Here is a 27,709-nt window from a genome sequence, read left to right on the forward strand (position 1 = left end):
TTCAGTGAAGAGTTCCCTGGGCAAAGGAGAGAAATTGATGATAATAGATTAATTCAACTACGACAGCAGCAAGATGACAAGATGTGCTGTAGGAATGTATTTCAATTTACATGAACACAAAGCTGGTTGAACACCTTTTCATAATGAAGTTCCCAACAAACTTCTCCCTTTGCGTGCTCATTGTACAGAAAAAATCTTGATAAATTTTAGTCACATCAGAGTTTTGCACACAAGATGTGCAATCACATTTGCTTTCTTAGCAACAAAACAGTCACTGTATATTCAGGTTTTATGGAGTGCTTGGAAATCTAGCTGAAACTGGACAAACCCAGTATTACTGAAACTTGAATCAAGATGCACCATAACATTTACTCGAGGATCTCAAGCATCCTTAAAAGTGGAAAACCTCCTGTGTTTTAAGAACTGTAAAAACAACCATTTCTCCCAGCTGCAATCCAAAATGACTTTAAGCTACGAAGGGCTTGAAAACTTATTTTAGGTAGATATTCAGGTAGATGTAGATATATATTAGAGAAGATGTAATTTCTCAAGCACTTTTTTGGAGGATGCTTTCTCTCAGCTTAGCATTCCAGGTAATGAATGCAAGAGCCAAAAGGTCAGAATCTACTCTTCTGGCAAAGCTAAGCAAGCCCTTCTTGAGCTCTGAAATGACCTTTTAGAAACAAGGCCATGGTGCCCTCTGTGGAACTTCCCAGATTCATGGAAGCAGCTGCAGGTCAATATGCCACAGCTAAGGTTAGATAGCCCTTCACTTTTGTATATTATTTTCCTTCAGAAGGTATAGTTGAGCAGCAGGCAGAGCTGACCTGCTGTACTCTGAGGGAACACTGCAGAGAGGAAAATTAAATTTGACCTTTCTGAGCAAGTGCTGTGTCAGCAGAATACCAGGATCAATCTAGAGTAAAGCAAACTAGCTCAAAGATGCATCAGGCCCCTGACAGATAAAAAAAAAAAATTTACTAGAGACTCTTGTTCAAGATGGCCTATCATTTGCAATTTTTCTGGTCCCAAAACACATGAAAGAACTGAACACATGAAAGATTAGAGCTCTACTGGATCTAATACTAAAGAGGATGACAATCTGCAGATAGCATGAGAAGCAGCCTACAAATTCAACTATTAACATTTAGCTTCAGTGACCTCTTCTGCTATTTGATGCCCTGTAAAAGCACCACCAGCAGGAAGATTTTGGTAGTTCTGTGAATTATTTTGGATAATTAACTACATAGTAGGCATGCCCAGCCAGAATTAATTTACCAAGCTCTCTTATAGTTTCCTTGCAAGTCCACAACTTCATCTGATTAAGTAAAATTACTAGGTCAGATGTGGTTCCAGTTGGGAACCTGATACTGGGCTTCCACTGACTAGTGAAGAACATCTCCCAGAACTTACTGCACCCTTCTTGAGCACACTGCCACATTGATCAGCTCCAGCTCAAGAGAGACTTAAGCCTGTATGAAGACCAAAGCCAACAGCAAGCCCTTCTGTTGATTTTGTCCTGTACCTGGGGTTTGTTTTGGACCCGAATAGCTGATTTAGAGCACTGACTGGAGATGACCTCTATGGGTGCTAAACCACCTTTTCAACCACAGCTCTTCCAGCACAAATGAAAAAAATGCACACTGAAGCTGTAATCCTTACCAAGAGGAATTCTGCATGTTGCAATCACTAACATCAAAATATTCACACATCCAGTCTGAAGTACACTTTTTACTACTAGTAAAAATAGTACTACCTATTTGTTTTTCCACAGCTTCAGAGCATCAACCTCTATCCAATTTTATTTGGTATTCTCATTCAGAATACAGTACACTTCAAAACCTGGAAGCCAATTTCTCTCCCAGAGGTATTACTGATTTAAAAAATTTATAGTGCAGTGTCCAGAGGCAGTTCATTAGGTAAACTAACAGCCTAAGACTCAGTAAAAGTACACATTTAAGCCACTGAAGTTTTCTCCTGCCACAAAAGCAATATCACGAGATCAGAGCAGAATGAAAACACTAGTTTCTGTCCAAAAACTGACTGTCCCTGTGAGGATGCTCAGAATCCCTGCTGGCATGCTCTGCACTCCAGCACAACACTTGAGCCACGTGGAGCAGGTTATGGGAAATGGGAGCACAAGCCAGGAACATGGCTTAAACTTGACCTACTTGCAGAGGAAGACATACGGAATGCCACATTGGATTAGGATGATTTGGCCCATTACAGCCTTATGGGGCTGTATGATGCTGCGTGTAGAGCCCTGATCAGACAAGCGGAAAGCAAAGGCATATTTTCAAAACAAGCCTTGCACGCATGCCCTTCCTGTGGAAAACATCCCCAACACATTTCAGTGCCCCCCAGCCCCCAGGCTGAGCCCAGGGGAAATGTAACAGAAATACGTAATGCAAGTAAATTCATCTGAGCACCAAAGAAATTTCCCCTCTCACACCGGGAAGAAAAACTGCATTAACAAATATGTTGCTTGCAACTGGTGAGCAGCTGGACAACTTAGTCTCATTACAGGTAAAACATTACATAAGTGATATTTTCTACTAAAACACAAAGGTGTTTTGTTCTACTGCAAGAAAAATGTGCTTTAAAACTAGTTTAAAAATACAATTAAATAAATAGATAAAAAAATTGTTTGTGATCCCTGAAGAAACTCTGCTTTAAGAAAACATCAGCTTACCTTTTGGACATGTATAGGTTATTCCCAATACTAAAATCCACAGTATGAAAACTGTACTCCCTGAAAACCTCATATGTAATTAAGCACAATACTATATGGAAAGCACATCTAATGAGGCAACAAAGATTTTGGTCCATGGATTTGAGTTTTAAATTTTCATTTGGCCACATAAGTGTGGCATAAACCTCCAATTCAGAGCTATTTTTGGCAAAATAGTATGTAAAAAACATGCATAGCATTAGAAATCTAGCATTATAGTGAAATGTTATAACACTTGCAGTGTTACTACACAAACAAAACACTTACTGAGTGTCTCCCTACACTGTTTTTCTAGAAGGATAATCCTATCAGCCTGTTTCAAGGCTTATTGAGCAGTATCTAGCCATGAACAGGGAGAAGGGGAAAAAAAAAAAAGCAAAAAGCAAAAAGAAATGTGGCAGCGGATAGGTGCCCGCCCACATCAGCTGAATGCAAGGCAGCCCTTAGCAACACACGGCATCACAGCCTGGCAGCCTATGGGAGCCGGGTGGCTTTCCCTGCCAATGAAGCAGCAAAGCTCCACAGCCAGGGACAACATTTCTGCCCTCAACCTGAAATGCTAGAGACTGCTGCAGAGATGGAAACAGGCTGGTAAAATGCACTGCAGGAATCATTCTTTTCTGATGGCTGCAACATTCTCCCCGGATACAAATGTGTTTTTCCTAGACTAATGGATATTTATTTCTCTTCTGAATAGTGCTAAAGCAACAGAGATGCCTTCTGACACATTCTAATTTCAACTATTGATTTTAGTGTTTTTTTTAAAGTAATAAATATCTGCCATGATACAAAATACAAAGTAATATCATACATATGAGAAAATATGAGAAAATAAATAATGATGGTATATATTAAAAAAAATAGTAGCTATCACTCATTATCACCATTAGATTCAGGAAGGCGAAGCTTGGGGCCATTAGCTTGAAGCAAGTTATATTTTGTTAAGCTGCTTTCGTATTCAGGATTCATCATAGCTCTAATAACATCACTAATAATGAGGTAACATCTCAAATTGTGTCACGTGTGTAAATCTGCTGAATCAAACACATGAGTGAAGTGCCAGAGCCACCCCCAGTTCTGCACAAAATATGCAGTTTTCCTTCATTGATGGACAAGCTTTTCAAGCAAGCATTAAGATTTTAGCAGTTTCTACAGACACTTTTGGGACAGACGCCCAGTCTAAACCCACACCCAGACCTGCACACGGCTCTGCACTGCTGACACCCAGTGGCCACAAACCAGGGACTGAAACCAACCACAAGAAGAGTAAAATACATGCAGGCCAAAAATCCCCCTGCAAACCCCCTAAAACAGCCTATATCACTGAATTATTTGGGCTTCAATCAGTAGCATCTTATTTAAAAAGTGGAAAAACAAATGATACAGTCAGATAGGAAAGGTTTTTGTACAGAAAAGTAAGTATTCAGACTATACAGACTACTGAAAAGCTGTTTGAAGCTGCCTCTGACGTCGATTCATTTGGCTAAACTGACTTTGATACAATAACCTGTTTTAGCTGAAGTTGTTTTGGCTTTTGGTTTTTTGGGGGTTTTTTTTGAGATCACACATCATCAATAAAGTCTCGTTTAGAACAAAACTGAATTCAAAACTTGTCATATCAGGAGGATGGAGGTCTGCCAGGGAAAACAGACTAGTGAATAGACTCACATTCCTCAAAACCAGAATTGTAAAGTACGGTCAGAGGAGTGTTTATTCAGTCCATTTTTCCTCTTAGAGGAAATCAAGGGAAAGGCACTGAAGAATCCACAGTTTCTTTAGAAGTAGTCTTAGAGCCTTGTTAATTTGGGAACATTCTAGTGGCACAGCTGACACTGAATAACGTTTTTGACAGGGGCTACAATAAAATAACTAAGCATGCTCACACAAGTCTGGAATAAACCCAGTTTGTCTGGAAGAATTACGCTTGTTTTTAAAACAGAACTTGTATTGAATAAGGCAGAGACTATGCTCCACAAATCTGCTCTGATTACTCTTCAACAAGTAACTCCGCAATTTTTCCAAGCATGAACCTGGGGTTAAAAAATAATTAATTACGCCTTCCTTTTTCAAAAGAACACAACATGCTTTAACTTAATTCTGCAAAACGCTCTTTTTAATTCCATTACATCGCAGCCACCGGGAAAACCCACCTTTTCCATTCAGTTCAGGGACATTTCCAGTGGAGGGCAACTCCCGCTCTGCTTTCCCCTCTAGGGCCGGAGCGGCCTGCAGCGCCGCGATTCCCCAGCAGAGGGCGCTGCCCCACCGCTGCATCCCCCAGCGCCAGGGAAGCTGCGACCGGCGGGTCCGAGGGATCCCAGCCCGGCCCGGCCGGCGTCCCTCTGCCCAAACACTGCGCTCACACTGCCGTTATCCTGGGGGATCTCGAGTCTGCCTTTCCTCAGAGTAAACTGGGAATGTTTTTATCAGGTACATATAGATACAAAAAAACCCATTTACTACGAGCTGTGGCAGATTTACACTTTTTTTATTCTTTTAGAGAAAAGCTGTTCACTCTAAAAGATGGTATGCCTTTAGAACTGTGCTATACTACCACGTTACTAAGAAAGTTTCATATTTCCAGGATGTCAGCCTATAATTTAAGAACCCTCAAGCTCTCATCTCCAAAAAAAAAATCTCAAGCCCAACAATAATTTGTATGGTAAATCCTTCTCCTGCCAATCACCTCTGTATAAAGAAAAAAAAGCAAAACCACAACCAAAAATAAAAAAAAAAAGGCAAACCAAAACCCCAAAACCAAATCTACAAGTTTTATCTAAATGCTAAAAACAGAAGTATGTTTTCAGTTCCTAACTTCCTAACTAGTCCAGTTGATGTGCCATTTTCCAGTTCATATTTCACAAGAGGAACAGCATTCCTCTTCCAGCCTAGTTTGGTTTGGAAATGGTTTTCTTTCAGGAGCTGAATTCCCATCTATCAGTATCAGAGCTGGGTGAAGCTGCACTGAGGATCTCACAGCCTTGGCAGTGCTGCCATCTAATGCACCAGGACAAGGAGTACAAGCACCCACATCACTCTGCAGCACTCAGGTAAAATGTTTTCTCAGAGTTCAGTTCCAAAAATGTTGCATCCCTTCAGTGCCTTGGCTTGCAATCCCGCAATGTCATGACAAATTATCTCATCATCAAGCTGATGGACAGAAATAGCCATTAACATATTCCATCTCAAGGGACTTCTACTGGAATGTCACAGTGCTCAACATACAAACCTTGTGTGTATGAACCTGACTGTCCATCTGAGAATTCAGTTCAGTGACACAGCAGCTCTGAAATACCAAGGAGGAAAGGAAGGCCTATGGCCTTCCAAATCATGGAGCTGGAAGGGCAGGTTTCCACATTTCAGGACAGCTTTCTGATTATTCTGTGGACTTTTCCTTTTTCTGAGACACCAGTCAGACACAGTATGTTTGCAGGATACAGAAGGCTAATGAAGCACATCAAGATGATGATGGTACAACAGAGGATGAGTAGCAGGATGATGCTCCTTCCCATCCCATCTGTTTTCAGAAACAGTAACAAACAGACAGGCAGTAGGCAGGGCAGAGGGATAAAACTGCTCTCTACGTGGTTGCTTATTTATCTAAAGTTTCTAAAGTGACTCCTTGCAAGATCAAGGATCTACAGACATCCTTGTTACACCCAGTTACTTCTTCAGATCCTCTCAAAAGACATACCACCAACTACTTTTACTGAACCTGAATAGTTTTTCTTGTTGGAAAGCAAGTGTTAAAAAAATCCCAACTAACCAAAAAAACCCCCACCTGACCAGACTGGGTCAGATTTCTATCGCTGGTGGTCTGCTACAGATTTCTGGTCCAGATTTATATAGTTGTGCAAGTATGATAATTTTTTTTCCCATTTTCCATTTCTCCAATCATCTCAAATTTTATTTTAACCTTAAAATCAAACTAAAGGTACTCAGTAAGGCTAAGATATTGTAAGACAATTCTCATCCACCTGTTGGAAATAGGGAGAAACATGTGCTATTCTTCAGTGATATCATACAACCTGAAATCCATTAAGATCAATAACAAATAGACAGAATATCTGCAGAGTTATGATTTTCTACAGTGGTCCATCTGTGAACTCTACAGGTCCATCTCATCTCGTCTCACAAGAAGTTTGCAGCAGTTCCTGAGGAAAACCAGGTACATGGGCAGAATGGAAAGGCATTAAGAATACTAAACACCTTTAATAATAATCACATGTGTCTCTGAAAAATACTCCATCTGAAATTACATACTAGAAGAACCACAAACCATGTAATCCCTGTTCCTACTATTCCTTAAGCACCTGCTCACACAAAGACTTAGGTTTCACTGAATATTAAGCTTTTTTTCAGGTTTTAACCTTATTCAACAGCAACATCTAGTTCAGTTTGTCCCCTTCTTTAAAACTTAACCAAACTTTTCCATAGTCTTCAGCTCTTTACATGCTGCTTGGGTATGGCTTGTCAGTCCCTCCCAACTCTGAATACTGGTGATTCCCTGATGATTTACGATGCCGTCAAGCATCTGGCAGTTAAGTTTGTCTTGGCATAACTGGAGAAATTGAAAGCATCAGGAGTCTGATGCCTCAGCTTCTACTGAACTGGACACCACATCACCTGGACTTATAAACATTCTCCCTTCAATACCTGAAACACTGCTGGTTCACAGTTTCTTCAAAGAAAACAGAAGTTATTTGCCATGTGTTGTACTAATTTGCTGGACAGCATTCTTCTTCCTGCAGGCAGTATCATTCCCAGCAATGCAACCTGAGTTTTCCTAGCTTTTCTGGACTCTCACCTTCCTAAGCAGAAGCAGTACTGCTCTAATAGAGGAGTAAGTGGAAGTTGTGAAAGGATGTGCAAAACCAAGTGCACACATGCAGAGGGGAAGAAAGATGGTGGTCCTGGAGCCTGGACTTGCCTAGATGGACCCATGGTCTGACCCATTTTAGTAACTTTTATAATGTTTAAGTTGTAAATGCACACAATGCTATAAATTAAAAGTCTGTACTAGTTCCAACTGCAGCTTTAACAATACCCTCAAGGACTTTGTAAGTAAAAGCTATTAAAGGAACAAGGTACTACTGCTACTCCCCCATGGGAGCAGAGATCCACCTGCAGCCTGGAGGTGGAGGACCCTGCACTGGAGCAAGTGGATGCCCAGAGGAGGCTGTGACCCTGTGGGAAGCCCATGGTGGAGCAGGCTCCTGGCAGGACCTGTGGCCCTGTGGGGCACACTGGAGCAGCCTGTTCCTGCAGGACTGCACCCCATGGAAGGGACCAACACTGGAACAGTTTGTGAAGAACTTGGGAAGTTTGTGTAGCCCTTGGTAAAGACTCATGTTGGAAAAGTTTCTGGAGCACTGTGTCCTGTGGGAGGGACATCCCACACTGGAACAGGGAAGGGTTCCTCTCCCTGAGGAGAAAGCAGCAGCACCAGAAACAACCTGTGATGAAGTGACTGTAACCCCCATTCATCATCTCCCCTAACTGCGCAGGGAGGGGTGAGGTAAAGAACTGAGATAAAGTTAAGCCTAGTAAGGAAGGAGGGGTCGGGGGAAGGAGCTCTAAATCAAATGGTAAGAAATTCAACTCATTTTCCTAAGCTGAGTCTGTTTCGCCTGTGACAGTAACTGGTGAATGATCTCCCCCACCCTTATTTCAATCCATGAGCTTTTTGTTGTATTTTGTCTCCCTTCTCCAACTTGGAAGGTAATGACAGAGTGGCTTTGGGGGGCACCTGATATCTAGCCTGGATTAATCCTCAACACAAATCCATTTAACCAGCTCACCAGAATTCAATGGATTTTTGATGATTAACCAAAAACAGAAGAAAAATAAATCCTACCTCACGTTTGATACCATTACCTTCCCAATGTGACAGAAGATTAACAGCTGTGCTGACAAAGCACAATAAACATGAAGTATAACACAGCACTGTGCAGTAGCTTAGATGAGAAGCAGCAGGTTATAAAACTAAGAGCTAAAACCTTCACATGAGCATGTGCTACCTCTTCAGTCTCACAAGCTGGTTCAGAGTAATGGTTTCTGGCATAAGTGATCTGGTTCAGCTACACAGTAGCTTTACTAAAAAGACAGAGGCAAAAACCACCAAAACATTATCTCCTCACTCAAATACTTTAAGAAGTTGCACAGTCTTCTAAGGGCAAGTTCACAAAGTGGCCAAACCACTTTGTTTATAATAGAATTGCCTTCTTTGAAGTAATGAGACTTCACATCACTCTGGTGAAGAGTTTTCAAAATCAGCCTCGCCAGGCTCTGTGGTGAGGCCCTGGGGAAGCAAAAACCAAATCCTTGCAGCCTGGTTCAGCATCTTTAAACACAGAGGCATAAATTCTGTCAGGGATCAGGACTCCTAGAGACCACAAATCTCAAGAGTTCTTGAAGGAAAAGAGGGAAAACAAGTTCTTGCAGGGAAAATTACTAATATTGAAAGAATCTGTCCTTTAACATACTACAATTTTGCTTATTTGTAGGCAGTTTTCAAGCAGGTTAAGTTTCAATTCTTACCTACAGCCAGTGCTGCACTCTGTTCTTGGCCTCCAGTCTGTTTTAAAAACAAAAAAGAGATTATGGAAATTAATTCTTTTACACCAAAAGTCTTAAATGCAATGCAATGTGACCTTGGAAGGTCAAACACACATCTGTTCCAGACATACTGTTCTTATTTATCTACTTCATAAACATAGTCCTGGATCCATACACCACCAGGACTTTTACAAAATATGCTAAGAAAATGTAATTCAGAACTGTGTTTTATCTCTAGGCATACAAATAAATAGGGAATGCCATTATTTGGCAATGAATGTGCTTCCAGGGAAAAATGCTGCCATATAAGACAATGCATAAACACATATATTCCGGAATAAATTTAATAACTAAAGAGTCAAAGCTGCAATAAAATACCAGTGGCAAACTGTTCTGCTTGCATTTCACATTGCTTTAACAAGAAAATCACACAAGACTCTAATCCAACCATACAGATATGCACTTGAAAAAATTCAAGGCTTGCATGCTGACATCCAGAGAAGGCATTTTCAAGTCACTGAAAACCATTTGCTTAACAAAGAAAACTAGTGTTCTTGGACAGCCTCAGTGTGCTGCACACATCATTACCACCGTCATAACATGGTGAAAAAATTATGTTAATAGTACAGTTTAAAGGAGAAGATATGGAGTATTACAGTAACTGAAGGCTTCACAGGAAATAATAGTGTAATATTAACCAGGGAAGGCTCAGCACAGCCAAGAGGCAGAGTGGAGACTACAGTGAGAATGACTCTTCACAGCCCAGAGAACTGAGCATAAGCAAAAACATGACCATCAAAAACATAACAAAAACAGTTACAACTGCAGAAATTTAACTCTGTTCTTTTCAGTGCACACATCTCTCTCAAAGAAGTTTTCTCCTTGACCAGGCTTAAGTTTGGGCAGCAGCTGCTTTTGCCTTTTTCCTATTGACTTCAGCTTCCCCTTACTTTCTCAGAAATAAGCAGCAACCAGTATTTCAGGACAACATGGTAAACACAGAACTGTCTTTGTAGGAGCTGCTGCAATTCTCTAAAATGCACCCACTCTCATTAGGCATATTTTAAATATGGTTGGTTTTCTTCTCCCTTCTCATGACTTCAGACTGCTCAATTTGTGCTTCGAGACAGCACAACAAAAATAAAACTCTGGAAATTGCCAGTCCTCTGCAGGTCAGGCCTGAACACAACTGGCATTGCAAAGAGAAACTGAAACCAAAGCGCGACCCAACACTACTCTAAGCTAATTTCCTGAAAAAGAGTGAAAGAAAAGTCAGATAGGATTGAGCTATAAACAAAAACAAGAAACCTAAATTCATTAGAATGAGCAGACTGCAGAAATAAATCTCAAAATGAAAGGAAAGCCCACTGTAGCAACTAGCTTAGGAACTTTAAAAAAAAAAAAGTGTCTTCTAATGGTACTAGTTAATTTCTACAGAAATACACGTATTTGCAACTGACAGAATTATTAGGAAAAAAATGAGGTCAGGTCTTTCCATCTTTCTGGACACAATGCTGCACACACAGAGGCATAAGCACTTACCACCTGCAAGAACAACGTGCTGATGCTCAGGTGGCTTGTCCTGAAGGCTTCAATGAATGAGTGGAAGTTAATAATTAACAAAGCCTTCTAGGACTTCTGTGGTAATGAAGGCAGGAGGAGAACAGCAAAGCCATTAGGCACAAGGGAAGCAGCCAGGAAAGTTGAGAATTATAGGTCAGTTGGACTATCATCAATAACAGGCAGAGGGATGTTAGCACAGGAATCCATTAACTGGCTTCCTATCTTTCAGTACCTGTGAACAAGCCTCTGAGCAAAACAGCTCACACTGAGCAGCGCTGATGCTGTCGCTTGGTTTATACTGGCAAGCTGATAGGTATTTGATTTTTTTACATAGTGTGACTTCACACCACGGTATTTTAAATTTAGAGGTTAGCACTGAGCAATACAATAAAGCACTGCCTAAATGGGCAAGAAATTGACTTGCTGATCTCTAGTCAGAGAGAAACACCAGCAAAGATGCATTAAAAATAGACAGATGTGAAATGATTGGTGTAATGGATTCTTTACAGAATTAAATTTTGCATTTTGGATGCACCTTAATTTAGACTAAAGAGTTTCTAAATGAATAACTCTTTCATGTTCAACATGCAATATCTGGGTTTTCATGCTGGGATAGAGGATTTGCAAAACCTCTGAGCTTCCTTCTGACTTATCCTCAAGATTTAGATCTGCAGATTATTATAGAAATACCACAAACAGGCACAAGATGAGACACGCAAACTATACAACTTAATAGGTAGTGAAAATTGGATAATTTAGACCCAGCATTTTTCAATTCCTTGTGATTCTGAGGTAGTCAAGTATTTAAAATGTTACATTACAGAGAAAAAAAGTTCTGGGCATGAAAATTAGCTTTACTCAATGGGTTACAGCTCATAGAGTCAAACAGCAGAGAGATTAATGCATCCCATCCCTGGGATCTCATTTACACACACAAGCCCTTCCCTTGAACTGCAGCCTAACTTCACCACAGCAGAAACAGGCCAAAGGATATGCCAGTATCTCAGGCCAACTACAACAGAAATTTGAAGAATTGTCACAACAACTGAAGAACCGAAATGGAAAACTGTCTAGAGCCATCAGAGAGGGACAGTGAACCATCTAAGCTGCAGCATAACACAAGCAGAACCAAGCATCAGTTTGTCAGAGCAAAAGCCTGCAGCTGACAAGTCAAATGGTACCCAGACAAAAAGATGCAGTAAGTAAACTTGGCATCATTGTGAATGATGAAACTGGAGAAACAAAACCTCAATGAAAACTGGCTAACCACTGAGTAAGCCCTGTGCTTTGGGCATCCACCTCATATTGAACTGATGCTGCTTAACTCAGCAATACGTGAAAACAGATTTCACATGAGAACAGCTAACCATTAACTTCCAGTATGAAACCACTGTCTTCTGCCCAGCTCTGGCTGAACTAATTAAGGAGCCTCTACACTCAGGCACAGACTTGTCAGTGACTGTCAGTCATGATTTGCTACAAGAATTATGATTTTTTTCAGGCTTTCCAACACTCACGTTCTGAAAACACTGAGTGGTAAGAAATAATAATCAACAACTTTGCACCAAGAATATAAATTACTTTATGTCTACTCAGCTGGTATCTCAGCTCATCAGAGAACTTCAGAAAGTACGAACTTCACAAAGCTTACAACACTCACTAGCAAAAGCTTGCATGGGATTCATGTACTCTGTGTGAAATACTGGACACCCAGGCTAAAGCTGTTTTCAAAACACAGTAGGACTGCCACTCTGACAGAACAAGTGCTTAAATTCCCAGTTTGCAGTTCAAGCTTGCACTAGGACTCCTCTTGGTAAGCATCATCATCTTGAAATCCATGTGAACCAGCTGTGGACTGTGGTACAGATGTTCTCAGCTCATTCATCCTAATGGCCCTTGGATACAGAGAGAACAGGATCTAGCTCAAAGTCTACCTGCCCTGGCAATTTTCATATGTTCCTGCTCTCTTGGTTCAGTTTCAGACTTGAAATAAAGTTTGTGGAAACAGCTCTAAAAAACCTGTTACCCTTAGAAGCACACACTAAAACATAAAAACCAGTTCCAGTCCAAAACGGAACCACAAGTCAAATACATCCCACATCTTGTGGGTAATAAAAAGAGAAAACTCAGAAACGTTTAGTAATAAAATTTGATTTTTACTTCAGTAACAATAACAGATGTCTAAGCTATAAAAAAAAATTCATTGCTAAGATCATATTTCAAAGGGAGTGTCAGGGCATCTGCAGATGAACCCATGGTTCAATGCTAAATGGATGTGAACTCTGGTGTTTAACATCAGTGACTGTAGACAAAGATGCTTATGTGTCTGTATGGCAATTGTATATGAGACTAAGATTAGCAAAGCAGGCTACCACTACATCAAAGTGACCTCAGTTCTTCACAAAGAGCAAATGTACTGGTTGCTTGCTATAAAACCACTTTCTTGACTTCTGATTGTAAAGCTCCAGCTCAAATCTTTCTTCTCCATTTATTTTCCTTTATCTTGGTGAGGAGAAATTGCATCTTAGAACTCCACATGTTATATTAAATCTTTCCCTATCCTGTGTAATTTCTCAATGCTGCCACAGTACCTAATATTACTTCCTACACTCAAACCCATGTTTTAAATTTGTATTTTAATGATAGAAATGGACTGTGAATGTATCAGAGGGTCTACTGTTCCGTTATAATTTTTCAAGCTTATTTCATTTTCCCTAATTATTATACTTTCACAGGATATATTATCTCTAAGCTGTTACTGTTGCATAGCAGCTTCACTTCATATTATCTTAATTTTATGGTGGTTTTTTTTAATACCTTTTGTAGTTAATGTATCACATTATATTGTGGATTTGGCAGTGGAGGGTGATGGCTGGACCTGACCTTGCATGCCTGTCCCAACCTAAAAGATTCCTTGAAAACTTCCAGAAAAGTTTACATGCTGCACTGCAGACCAATAGGAGGGACACAAGGTTTTATACATATACCCCTTCCAACAGCTTCAGAAAAGAAACAAGAAAAAAGGGAAAACTATAAGATATTTGAGAAGCTTGTATGGCAGAAGAAGATATTCACACAAACCAGTATTTAGCATGAAAATTTATATTTTCATCCACTTACACATAATGGTTTGTTTCCAGGACAAGCCATTACTTTGGCTTGGTGGAAACAGTAAAATAAACTTCATAATCTTCAAGACCCACAGCTCTATTTCCTAATGCTTGAATAGAGGAGTCCTTATTCCTTATAATCTAGATTTCTACTCTCAGGGTAAAAAAAAAAAAAAAAAAAAAGACAAACACTTTTCTCAGGACTAGGTCATAGTCATATGAACAGCAAGGAACTTCTACCAAAAAAAAACCCAAAAAAACCCCAACAAACAAACAAAAAAACCCAGCCATAGAAGAGTTACAGTCACATACCACCTAAAAGATCTTTTTACTGGTTTTAGTGAGTTCTGACTTTAGTGAGTTCATCAACAGTATCAAAAATTGAAGCTGAAGCCCTAGTTATTCCTCTGATAGGTAAAATTCCTAAGATGAACTTAGACCTAAGCTGATTATGCTACAGCTATGGAAGCATCCCACACAGTACCTCTGCTGCTCAGAGACAATGGATGTGTTTGAGATTGCTAAGAACAGTTTAGATTTTTAAAAGCCTGAAAAGCCCTTCCTATGGACACCAGCAGCAGTAAGTTTTCTCACAGGCTCAGGGCTGAGCAGTTTCTAGGTGACAGTCAAGCCGTTCACTTTAAGTCCTTCCCCTGGGGTCCCCAGGGCTGCCCACTATGCAATCTCAGCAGAGGCAGCTCCATCCAGTTGTAACTCATCCACAGAAGGAGGCAGGACTTTCCAAAGGACAGCTCCATCAGAGTCTTGGGACAAGCAGCAATTTCTGTCAAGGAAGACAGAAGAGCTCTGCTCCTGTCAGAGGAACTGTCATGGAGCACTGACGCTCTTGAAAGTGCCTCCAGCTTGTCCAGGAGCTCTGTGAGCTCTACCCACACAAAGATTTGCAAAAATTGTTGCTGCTACAGTTAAAAAACAGAAGAGGGCAGGGTATGAAGAAGCTTTTCCAATCAGCTATACATTGCAGCAATACAGTTTTGAAATTATTCTAGTAAAAACATGGATGATTAGAATACTAAAAGCACTTGTATCAATCATTAGCTGTCCAGAAAGGAAGAATCTAACCATGATATTTTAACCTGGGATCTCAAATGTTTATTGGGTAGCATGTGAGATGGAAAAACACAAGAATTCAAGAATACAAGGTAACAAACGAGAGAGATAACACAGAAATGTCCAGGTTCAGTTCCTAGGGACTGCTGTGTGTATTCAACAGCTTTGTCCAACAGGCAGGAAAATAAACTAAAAAAACAGAAGCTCTACAACAAGGTCTTAATTCCTTTATTGTAATTTAATGGCACTGAGTCTCAACAGCTGCACACTATTTCTTTTCAATAATTTCTCAAATTAATTCCATGATCACCTAAAGGGAGGCAAGCTGCATCAGGGGCAGTTCAAATGGGACATTAAGGAAAGCTTCTTCACTGAGGGGGTGTCTGGTCACTGGAACAGGGTTCCCAGGGAAGTGGTCATGGCACCAAGTCTGACAGAGCTCAAGAAGTGTCTGGACAATGCTCTTAAGTCATATGATTTAGTGGTAGGGAGTCCTGCAAGGAGCAGAGAGCTGACCTTTAAGATCTGTGTGGGTCCTTTCCAACTTGAGACATTCTGTGATTCCAAATAATAAAACTGCAGTTATGTGGTCAAGCAGTAAGCTGAACACTAACAAGAACTAAAGGACTTTATGTCTACAGTTCAAGTGCCTACAGAGTTAAAAAAAAACAACAACCCTCCCCACAAAAAAACTTGGAATTGTCCTTTAACAAGTATTTTAGAGTTCTTCTTTAAGTCAGGAAGTGAAATAAGCAACATCTGACATCAACCTAATAGAACAGACCATATAAAACTGAATATGAACCTCCACAGTCACCTGTCTCAACAAGCACAGCTTTTCAGGTCAAATGTCTTTCTGATGAGAAAAGTTTACATATTTTGCTGCCCTGTTTAAAAGTGACTTTTCAAAAAGTCAAAACAACCCTTAAATAAATGCCTTTGATTTGAAGGCTCATTGGACAAACAGAATTAAACAGTTCATGTTGTCCTGAGCAACTATTTACAGGTAAAGAAAAATAGCAGCTTTACCTTCATAAACAAATCGGCATGGCTGAAGTCTCAAGCAGAGCACAGTTTACTAAATAAGCCTTTAAACCAAATTCAAAACGCACTTATTTTTAAACTACTCTGTTAACTATTGCAGTAGGACTGCTACATGTAAAGGAAAGATATTTTGGAAGAGCTCGACACTGAATTCCCCTTGATTACAGTGAAAAAGTCTTGTCACTGATCATTTGCAGATTACTACGATCTTCATTCAAGGTTTAACTTATTTTACATCTACTGTGGAAAAAAAGATACCACACTATGTTCCCTCAGCATACCCACATGATTTACAATGATAATACACACTATTAAACTTTAAAAAACACAGCATCATATAAAAGTTCTAACACCTCAGTCTACTCCTGTGCTATTGCAGCGAGGCACATTAAACAAGCCCCAAGACAAAATACAGCAAATAAGCACAAGACAGCTCAGTTCAGCCTAAAACAAGTCAGCTACTTCTCTTTTTTTGCCTTATACACCACCATTAATGCAAAAGAAATGCATGCTGGCAGAATATCAGCATCATGATCAGAATTTCTGCCACATTATCTTGAGTGTCAAAATCACAACAAGTCCTTAACCTCCGTGTACTAAGAGCCATTTACTCAAACCCACTTTCACATGAATGAGAAATCAATTCAAGAGGCTCTGCTACAACAATATCTTTAGAGAACCAATATCAAAGGAGATTGTTTTAAGTTGTGGCACAAATGGGAAGTACAAGTGGTTTCAGTTGTCAGAAAGGCAATTTTTCTTAACATATTTTACATTCTATAATAACACTGTGGCAGGTTATTCTTCTACCCCTGATCTTCCCACATTACCCTGCTGTTGGTATCTGGTGGGCTTTGCATGGAAAGCTTTTAGAAGTATCTGTAATGTCACCACTTTCTGTGTTGGTTACACAGGCTTCCATAAACAAACAAACAAACCAACCCTTCTGAAAGCAGCCATTAAAAGCTACACATTTATAAAACCTATTTCCTTGTTTGATAGAGGAAACACTTAGCACTGAGCAAAACAAAACAGAACCTAGCTTTATATTTCTTGCAGCATGTCTGACTTCATATAAACTTCCCCACCAGTCAAAATGAAACAGAATTATTTAAACATATGGAATAGAGCCTTACTCAAATACAGCATCTCTTCTGCATGAGATCCTTCACCTTAAACCTTTTTTACACACACAACGGTATGGGGACAACAAATTTTCCTGCTCTTTTTAAATTTAATCCATATTAAGGGATTTGCACAAAAAGACTCACATTGTTACTGAAGAAGTTTTAAAGGCTCTTCACAAGAGGAAGCAAAACATTTAAAGATGTGTCAGCCAGACAAATGTTACTTTCATAAGAGCTACACAAGCCACAACAAAGAGTTCTCAAAATTAATAAGAAAATGGCAGGTATGCATTTGCTTTCACTTTGTAAATGTAATACTGAAGGTGTTTTCATATTTATTAAAATTAGCATAAATGAAAAACCTGTCAAACCACCCGCAATAACAATGCAATATCAGTACTGGAACAGAGACTTCACAACATGTTAATCAGTTTGCTCAAAACATCTCCCCATCATCATTACAGGGGAACAATTCTGAGTTGCATGGAAAGATTTTTAATCTTCAAGCATGCAGACAAGTTCAAGCTGCATGTAAGAGATAACACTAAAATGAGAGTGAATAATTATTAGAGATTATACGTGAAAGCAGAAGACAATTATCAAGATCTTTTCTGAACAACTGATACTCTGGAAAAATAATCCCATACAAGTTAAGTTAGCATAATGAAAAAGAACAGCTAATACAAGAAAAATAGGGCAGACACTGAAATGTTACTCATCCTTCAGTGTCTGTGATAATGGACAGTTGAAACATCATAAGCCAAAGAAACACCACCTGGATAAAATGGGAATGCACATCTTCTACAACCATTTGGGCTAGTCTGCACCACATCAAGGACCAGCTGGGTTAGAATTTCTATCTTGGCACCAGTCATGCAAGACCAAGACACAGACAGACTCTGCCCCAAGGGATGCAGCACCCACGTGTCACATTCCCTTTTCAGCACAGCCCCAGAGCTGGGGGCCTGTGCTGAGAACCTGGGTCAGGTCTAAAACACAGTAGAGCTCAGCAGGCTCTCAGCTCCTGCCTTTCCAAATCAAAGTTACTGCTGGAAACAGTGAAACCAAGTTTGTGCGGCACTACCCCAAGCTAAAAAACTTACTGATCCTAAAGGAAATACTGAATTAAGATAAATACTTTACCACAGCTGCAGACAAAGAACTACTTCATTGAACTACCCAGTTTCACTCAGCATGGCCATCCTGTTAAACTTCTCCCTCCAAGAGAGATGGGGAGATGATGGGCTGGAAAAGGAAGCCAAAGTAGGGGAAAAAGACAGAAGACTTCAATTCTAGACTAAAGAGCTTTTCAGTCTTCCGTACAGGGCAAGCTATGCACCCGAATTTCGTGAAAGACACACATTACTTATTCACATCATATACAAGCAGAATAATCCAAAGTATTATCCTAAAAGTTACTATCAGATAATGATAATGTGGTTCAAAACTTATGGTGGAAATACAGTGCTTTGGTACCTCAAATGGTGGCACAGTGGATGCCAGAGGTTTTTTCTCCTATAAGCTGAAGGTCATACACTTTGAAACCCAGTATTTAGGAATGAGTCTCATATGTATTTTAGTTTCAGGAACTGCAATTTTACAGGCAACAAAACTCTTTAAATTATCGCTCAGAAATAGCTGTACTGTGAAAGTAATCTTTATATTTAAAAAAAAAAAAAGACTAAAAAAAACTTTGTTTTTACTATGTCATTCTGACAGATAAACATTACTGACTACTATAAGCTTTCAAAACTTTCCTATTATTAATCTAGGTTTGGCAGAGTAACCAAACCAAGCATTTTAATATTCTCTGCAACAGCTACACAAAAGAACTTTATAAAGTTATCCCTGACTGCTTATAAAATTTAGGCAAATTAACTGGCAAGCAAAGATTAATAAAGCATCTGTAAATGCTTAAATCATGAAAGCTTCATGTCTCTTATTGGCTAGGATGTGCTTCTTTCCATGTTCATCCTTGAACCCAATCATGTCACCCCATTTGGGCAAAGAACCCTCCCTTGGCACAAGTTTAATGAGCCCTGCAGCTCAAGGGGAAGCAGTAAACAGAAAGGTGAGATCCAAGCTTTATGGAAGGTGTATAGTAAGTTATAATTACAGAGGAAAACTGCTGCTTCATCTACAACATTAAATATTTGAGAAGTGAGCTGTAACTGGTAGCCACTATCAATGTGCATATGATTTACCTATGTCAAGACATTCAAATGTCCTAAATTCTCAGCTTTCCTTGTGATTGGTGTGTAATACTGTAGCTCAACATCTTCTTAACTTATAGACTGGCAAACTGCTATTAAGTGGTCATAGCTCTTCACTGATGATCCTATTATTGTTCTGTACCTAAAAGCAGCCTGCACATGACTTGGTGTGTCTGGGAATCACAAGATGTCCTTAGTTTTATTATCATACATTATTCTCAGTGAAAATCAGGCCTCAACAAACATCCACTGAATAATTACAAGCACATTAATGGCATCTTCCAAAGCATCTGGACTTCTGTTAAGGCTTCCTTTTTTCTCTCTCCAGACTCTGAAGCACTATATTTGAAGTTTCACTGTTTGCACTATCACACTTCAAACAGTATTCATATAGAACACAGTACAGACATATTGTATTTGTCTCAGCTAAAAAGGCAAACAGACTATGTCTAACATGTCATTACAGGAAAAAAAAGCGACAGCCTTTTTTTTCTATTGAGAGAGCAGGAATTTAATCAATTTGCATTCCAATTTAAATACCTGCATGTTATCCACTGCTACTGAGTCTTTTGTCTGGTGAGCTACAGACAGTTAGAAAGAAAAAATATTTCATGAACTTACTGCTTTCAACAGATCAAAATACTTTGTACCCTTTGGCCTAAAATATGGAAAACAAAGAAATATTCTACAAGCAAAGAAACCCAAGCAAGTGTTTACCAGTTAGTAGTATCTTCTTGCAGTCTTAACAGAGAACTCCCTTCTTCAGATTACTGATGCAGCAGCTCGTCCTCACAATCTGAAAGAACAGAAGAACCCCATTAGACATAAACAATACATGGTATTTCAATCACATAAACCAGTGTCAGGGGTAAATCAAAGTTAATCCTGCAGTGCCAAGGAACCTACACAATCCTTTAGGAATGCAAATGAGACATGCCAATTTCAAAAACACTTGGTGATTTTATGGAAGTGACATTACAAGCAAACAGAGAAGCATCCTTACAAACTCTTCTGTGAGTCAGTAAGGCTATTAGCTAGCCATGATCACAAGCATCAGAAATAGAGCATTGCATCTCAGCATTACCGAGTTAAGTTACATATAGTTACAGCACAAAAAATAGAGCATTACATCTCTGCATTACGGAGCCAAGTTACACATAATTGCAGCAGAAAAAAGTAGGTCTCAGTTCAAGCTTTATTTACAGTGCCACATATATTGCACACAGGGAAAAGCACTTCATTGCTACAGTTTTCATCAGTTAAAGAAAAATGCCAGCAATGGAAGTTTTTACCTATCTGAACTTCTCTGGGGTTATGATGATTTTCTGCTTCGAAACTAAGCTTCTGGTTTAGAAAAATCAGTATTTGTATGGTCAGACAAAACAGCATTTCCTACGGAAATGCAGCACTGAGATTCCATTGCAAGCACTTGGAGGGTATTTCAGTTCATTTGGAGTAATTTATATAGCAAGCAGCCTACCATTTTTAGCACAGTAACTGGGTGATGAACTGCCCAGAACTGGTACCTTTCTGTTGTGGTGAAAGGTTCATAAGTCTTTTCCCTTTGGGGTTTTGTAGGCTGCTTCTCTTTCAAGGATTTCAGCTAATTTAAATACTTGTTGTCACTTAAACTGTCTCCAGTAAAACCACTGCTGCTCCTGCTTCAGGTACTCCTGGCACCAGAATCCTTATTTTTAATATCCCACATCTCAAAGTTTCTTTTAAAGAGTGATCTTCCCATTTTGTCCTCCAGTTCTCTTTCTACTTCTTAAAGCAAAGTCAAGCATATTCTACAACTTGTCTGTTTTAGCACAAACTAGGTTTAGAAATATAAAATCCCTGTCATGTCACTTCAAATCCAGCTGAAGAGGCATGAAATATTCAGCGTTAATTTGTATTTAATCAGCTATCAGCAGTTCCTCTTACATCAGTTAATCCTGATTAATGGGCATTTAACAAAAATATGTTGCTTTACAGTTAAATTTCTAATCACAAACACCATAACATTACTGATTTGTCCCAGCTTGGGAAGGGTGGAGGGAAGAGGAAGAGTTATCAAGTATCGAGGCTGGGGAATGATTTTAGTCACAGTGAAAACTCCCATTAAAAGATGCCACCCATTGCCTCCTGCCCTCTTTGCAAAGGAAAAACTTGCAACCCGAGGATCATTGCTAGGAGAAAGGAAGGCAAGGACTCTGAGATACTATGCCAAATATAATGGCCAAATAAAACCAAGGCATCCTATTCACAGCTACATCGAAGCAAGTAATTACAACAGACAGCTGAAAAGCAAAACCAAATAAAGAGTAATATTAACTAAGGATAACTTTTGCCAATTTGTGTCAAGGAGGTGCCTAAGACAAGCAACTGCCTGTCAAGTTAATGTGTTGGTGGTTTGTTTTTTTTTCCCTGCAAATGTTTTAAGAAGCACTATTTCTCTTTCTTGCACAAGGGGAAATCTAAAAAATACCCAAAACACATTCACTCCATTAATGCACAGGCTTTGTCTAAACAATTGTTCCACCACCCTATTCAGTCCCCTTCATTCATGGACCTCTTGCCAGACAACTGCGTAGGTTAACAATTATCTTATAAACTGAATGGAAGCCATAAGATCCTTTCATTCGTGCTGCTTGGCAAGAGCACAGCAGAGCAGCTCTATCCCTGCCTACAGTCCCTAAGAGAATTGGAAGTCTTGCTGCCCCAGTGACCATTTAAGAAACTCAACAAGTTCCTTCAATACACTCAATAAAAAACACTTCCTTCTACCCTGCTACACAGCAGTATGAAAAGCTTCTTATTCAGTACCAAAAATGGATTTTTTTTCAAGCATGATTGATCATTTCATTAAACAGAAAATTGCTATATTACCACTGGTATTACCACAGGACACACGGCATCACGTTGACAAATTCGAATGGTTAAATCTCCTTGTAACTACTGAAAACACAAGCAGAATTTTGGTTTACTGAAAAGAATACCTAAGCCCACTGGAGACCCTTCTGCCCTCTCCAGTCCTGCACTGCTCCCACTTCTGGCTGCTCAGCATTCCCTGTGCTCTAGTTCCTCCTCCTTGACAACCCATTCCTGCAGAAAGGGAAGCCAGTGCCAGCAGCAATAGCTGTGGGGGAATCCTGGATGGGAGAATCCCACCTGGCAGAACTGCCATATGTTACAGTGGATTGAAGATGATGGGCACATCCAGAAAAGCACTGGAAGCACATCATCTGCCAGCACAGAGCCAAGAATTAAGCCTGGTGTGATAGGAGGAACTGGAGAGGAAGGAGGCTGCTGCACAGGCGCACCGGGCAGCACTGCACACAGCAAGGGCAAGGGCGCTGAAGGGGGAGCACATGCAGAAAAAGCTGCAGAAAACATGGCCTCTTTGGAAGATCTCTACAGCTTTCAAGGCAACAATTCCTTATATATGATCTAGATTAATCCTTTCAGTCCATAAAACCTGTCAAAAGAGATTTATTTTTCTTTTAAAATAACACATCCCCAAACTGCAACCTATGGTATGAATAGCATAGCTGAGAAAAACCAAGTTAGCTGCCATCTTAGTTTACAGACAAGATTTGTTCACAAACTGATTTTCTTTACTTCAATAGACCTTTGTGGAGTAAATTAACATTGTTTCTTAGACAGGCTAATGAGAATAGCAGGTGAACAACAAAAGAGTAAGCTCATTCCCAGGAGATATCCTTGCCTGCCCTCCACACACTGTGCTGGCATAGCTTTGTAGGATGATGAATTCAAAAGAAGGAAGCAGACAATAAACCTACTTGTTCCTGCTAAATTACGGAGACTTCACCTCTTGATGTAAGCGACCATCCCTTACTTCATTAGTTTTGTCACTTAAGGGGAAGGTGGAATTAGCACAGCACCTGATTAAATCTTGTTCTCCATACAAAATTCATGCTCAAGAAAACCATAAACCATAAAGATGCAAAAAGCCTTCTGTGAATCGCACAGTGTTTGCTTTTCCCTGGTGTACATGTTTCAACAGGCAGAGGCACAGCAAGTGCTTCTCAAGCCTCCAAGTTTCATACTCATTTGAGCTACAAGGAAGAAAACTTCTGAGAAATTTATTAATGGCTACATCCTCAGGAGCAAAGGGTAAAGCCACTAACACAGGGTTTAGTTGGTTTTAGTGAAGGATTCAGGGCACTCCATCCAAGACAGTTTGCTGAAATACTGAGGCAAAACAGGCAGTCATTGTCAGATATAGCAGTGCCTACATAGAGCTTCAAGTTACATAATTTTGCAGTTTTTGCCACCATTAAAGGAAGACTGATGCTTACAGCCCATGTCAGAACTGGCTACATGTCTTCACAAGCAGGTAACAGGAATGACTCAGGGCTGAGATGCAGAGGGAGGCAGATGCAGAATACAGTCCTTGGATTCTGCCCAAACCTTCAACTGCTGACCCAATAGCACACACTCCAGGTCTCTGCCTTGCTCCAGTCAGACAATCACATCTCAAGGACACTACTGAAGTGACAATCTGGGGTGGCCTGAGATGCCATTTCATTTCCTCTTTATTTGGTAACCTACACAGAATCTTCAAAAGCACAGACAAATGTAGATTTCACAACTTAACATGCAGGCTATTTCAGCTCAAAAGCTTTCTCTGAATTCCATTTAGGAGTGACCCCACCTAGCCTGTATACCTACACTGTTGTATAGATATAAACCACATTTAAAAACCACATTGCACACATCATCTTTGCCTGTGCTTGATTTTGCTTAGTCCAAAACACAGAAAGCACAGGAGAGACAGTAATGTGGATTTAGGGCGATGTATCCTCCCTAACGCAGATCACAACAGACTGCTAGACACAACAGCCCATCCCAGGACACATCTGAAATGCAGAGTACACAAAATGAGCTGAATTTAAAAAAAGCCATAAAGATCCATAAAGATAACTAAGTGTCAGAAGGCTTATGGTAGCTTACAAACAATTCTGCTGTCAGACTAAGACAGCACACACATTGAGCAGTCAAAATAACCCCTGCAGAGCTTCTGGCAGGCTACTCTTCATAGTAAATAGCTATGCAAAAAAAGAGGCAGAAAGCAACACAACCAGTGTCCTACAAAAACAAGAAAACATAAAAATACTAGAATTCTCTAATAGGTCCACAGCAAGAAAATTTGAGAATTTCATATCCCTCTAAAATGATACAGGCTACTTTTTCCCTTTATGAACATATTTTGCCAAAACTTTAATTTTCAGTTGAAAGAGGAAATTCTCCTGTGATTTGAGGAATTGGTAGTGTGAGAACTATTCAAAAATCCCCAGTTATTTGCTTCTGCACAGCTGAGAAAGTAAGCTGTAATTCCTTTATTTCCAGGACAGAAATGAAACAAAGTGTTTAAATCAAATAATTACACTAAAACTCAATAGTTTGAGCTTCAACTGTACATCATGCAGTTAATAACACTGATGCAAAGACACATTCCAAGGTTAAAACTATTTGCCTGCACAAGCCTGCAGCTCTGTTTCCATGTAACACTGGAGCACTCTAGTGACACCATTTTCAACAGCTAAATATTGCCTTTTGTACATTCATCAGAACAGCATAAGTTACAGGACTTATGTGTGCTAGTCCACACAGGTTTGAGCTGCAAAACCACTAACTATGGTTAAAAATGTACCTCTAGTATTTATTCATGTACTAGAAGCTAATTTTGTGAGTAAATTAGGATCACCCAGTTAGCTAAGAGTTGCAAAGACAGAGATGGAAGACACGCATAACCTTCCCTTGTCCTATGGCAAACATTTGGCAGAGGTTTAAAGTATCGTCAGCCCAAAACAATGTATTCTCTGAAGTGCAATTTACCAAACAACTGACCAGCTTTTCCTCCAGTAATTACTCCAAAGTCATATAAAGGATTTCCAATTGTGAACACTTTCTCCTGTCAGTGCCGTATTGCAGCTTTCAAACACTGGACTTGGCTTTTCAAGCTCAGTACTGTGGCACTGTTTAGCAACTTCCCTTAAAAATACAGATTTTCAAAATAACTGTAAGTATTACAGAAGGACTGGTATTTAGTAGATGACTATCCTTATCACTTTTTGCTTTATTATTTATTAATTACAACTGGAAATAGTGTATGCTCCAATTCCAGTAGACTTTGCTAACACTGCAGAAGTTCTGACTCCCACCAGATTATTACTGACCTTCAAGCCCTAATTTCCTCAGCTTTTTGGAGCTCAGGAACCTATATCTGCATTTATTACAAATGCAGCAATAAGAAGAAAGTAGCTCTTGTGTAAAAAAACAACTAAACTGAAACTGCTAAATACTTATTCAATTTAGCCATACAATAAGCATATGCCTCTGTTTCAAAGACTAATGTGGAAGCAGTAAATATGCCAATCATTTGAATATTCTTATATTAGACAGGATTAAAGTTTAACTGTGAGCGGAGAATACATTTGATGCCCGACTTGAAATAACATGTTGAGTATTTTCTCCAGTTCCCTTTTGAAACAGAACCATTCTTCTGAGAGTGACTCAAGTCCTAGAGTGACTCAACTCAGAGATGAAGAGGCAGGACACAGATGACATGTTCTCCAGATTAGTAATGGAGCAGGTTTCCACAGCAGGGTGAAAAGGGCAAGTACGTACAGACAGACTGAGATGGGACTAATCTTTTCCTATTTCTAATGAGAGGATGTAAATACAAAGAAAGAGAACAATTAATTTCATATCATGTAACTTACAGAAACTTGGTCAGAAGTGCAGAGTCCTTGCACAGTCTGATAATTCTGATAATGAATGTCAGGAGCAGTTCTTTTGTCATAAAATGTTTTTGCCATACAGAGAAACAGGCACAAGGCACAACCTGGAATATTTCTTCACTCTCAAGTACAGATGCCACAAATTTTTTGACCTCAGATCTCAGTTAGTGTGTGTTTTCTCCTTGGATACACAACACTCAACCAAGGCACTGAATGATATTATAGAAACCAGGAATTAACACGTGGACTGTCAGATCAGTCCTGTTTCTTCTACTGCCTTCAGAGGTACAATGAAAGAAGATCCTCATGTGACCAGAGCCAGTGGACCAGTTCTGCTTTCTAAGAGCTTTAACAGTTACAGTTAAGAGCAAGCTACACAAACTCTTTAGTAAGTTAAGGCTTATAGGATAAAAGCTGCATATCCCAACTGCAAGATCAGTTTAAGATCTCCCTTGGACAAAGATCTGTCCTAAGCAAAGACTAAACACAAAAGACTCTTCCACTCCATAAAAATTCCTACTCACCAGGCTCTGTTGTGCTTAGTCTTTCCTGGATACACACCTGAAGCCCCTATTCATAACATGTCCCAGCTTCAGTGTCCTTCATATTCTTACTTAGAAAGTGTCCCAGTTTCAGCTGGGAGGGAGGCATGAGCCTGGCTCTCAGGCAGACAATCAATTCAAGACTCCTTAAATAGAGGGTAGAGTCAGGTGTCCCTTCTACCCATCATTATGCCAACAAGTCTGTAATTTAAAAATTCTGAAGGGGGAAGACAGCCTAGGAAAGATGCTATGAATCCCTTACTCTGGGTAGTTGGTCAATATATCCTTTCCCCCCCCCCCCCCCCCCCCCAGTTTCAGCTGGATTTAGACAAGCTTGTTATCTAGTCCATAGAGAGGCAGGCTCTAGTTCCAGCTCTTAGTGATGTTTACAGTACCTAACTTTATCTGATGAGTAAATAGTTTAAGCTCTTAGCTTAAGCAGTCTGAATGATCTTTTCAGGATCCAATATTTGTTAAAAAAGAAAAAAAATAAAACTGCAAAGCTTATGTTTGAGACCTCAAGTAGAAAGTCTCACCCTGACAAGGGTGTCTGTCGACTCTCAGCTTTTACATCCGCTTCTCACTACCAAGACATTAAAGGCAAGTGGACTCCTATTTCTGCACAGGAAATCTGATGAATTTTCAAGCCATTCTTACTTTCCCACATCCTCTCATTTAAGTATGTACTGAGATAGCACACGATCTTTGTTCAAAGGGTACTTGTAGATGCCATCATTTCCAGAGGCATTTTTCCTACATTTAATGTGCAAGTTACAACCTCAGTCAAAACAGGAGCACAACAATTTTTTCTATATTACCCTGTATTTGGAGTAACAAAGGAAGCATTTAAGAACAAGTCTTACATTTTTCTGCTTAAGCAAAATTACAAACTCCAATGTTCAAATATTCACACACATGTTCTAGAGATTGCAGCAAGGCAGTTAGTCCATGCTTTGAAATCAAACTTTACTCTGGAACAGAAGTCAAATAATAATGAAAAA

At 39.6% G+C, this 27,709-nt stretch overlaps 1 protein-coding gene across 5 annotated transcripts in view; it reads right to left on the reverse strand.

The window, feature by feature from the left end:
• CYRIB (CYFIP related Rac1 interactor B) overlaps nucleotides 1–27,709 on the reverse strand; it is a 74,897-nt gene that overhangs the window by 21,194 nt on the left and 25,994 nt on the right. For 4 of the 5 annotated variants that reach the window (XM_041407611.1, XM_041407608.1, XM_041407610.1 and 1 more), the window contains exons 2-3: nucleotides 20,135–20,213; nucleotides 9,272–9,308 (exon numbers count right to left, since the gene is read on the reverse strand). The gene's annotated coding sequence lies outside the window, so the exon portion shown is untranslated. Of the gene's footprint in view, nucleotides 1–9,271; nucleotides 9,309–20,134; nucleotides 20,214–27,709 lie in introns of those variants that run through there. The other variant, XM_041407607.1, reaches the window with a different exon arrangement.

The sequence above is a fragment of the Onychostruthus taczanowskii genome, unplaced genomic scaffold (assembly GCF_017590055.1).
Source record: "Onychostruthus taczanowskii isolate IOZ18803 unplaced genomic scaffold, ASM1759005v1 scaffold27, whole genome shotgun sequence".
NCBI classification, from domain to species: Eukaryota; Metazoa; Chordata; class Aves; order Passeriformes; family Passeridae; genus Onychostruthus; species Onychostruthus taczanowskii.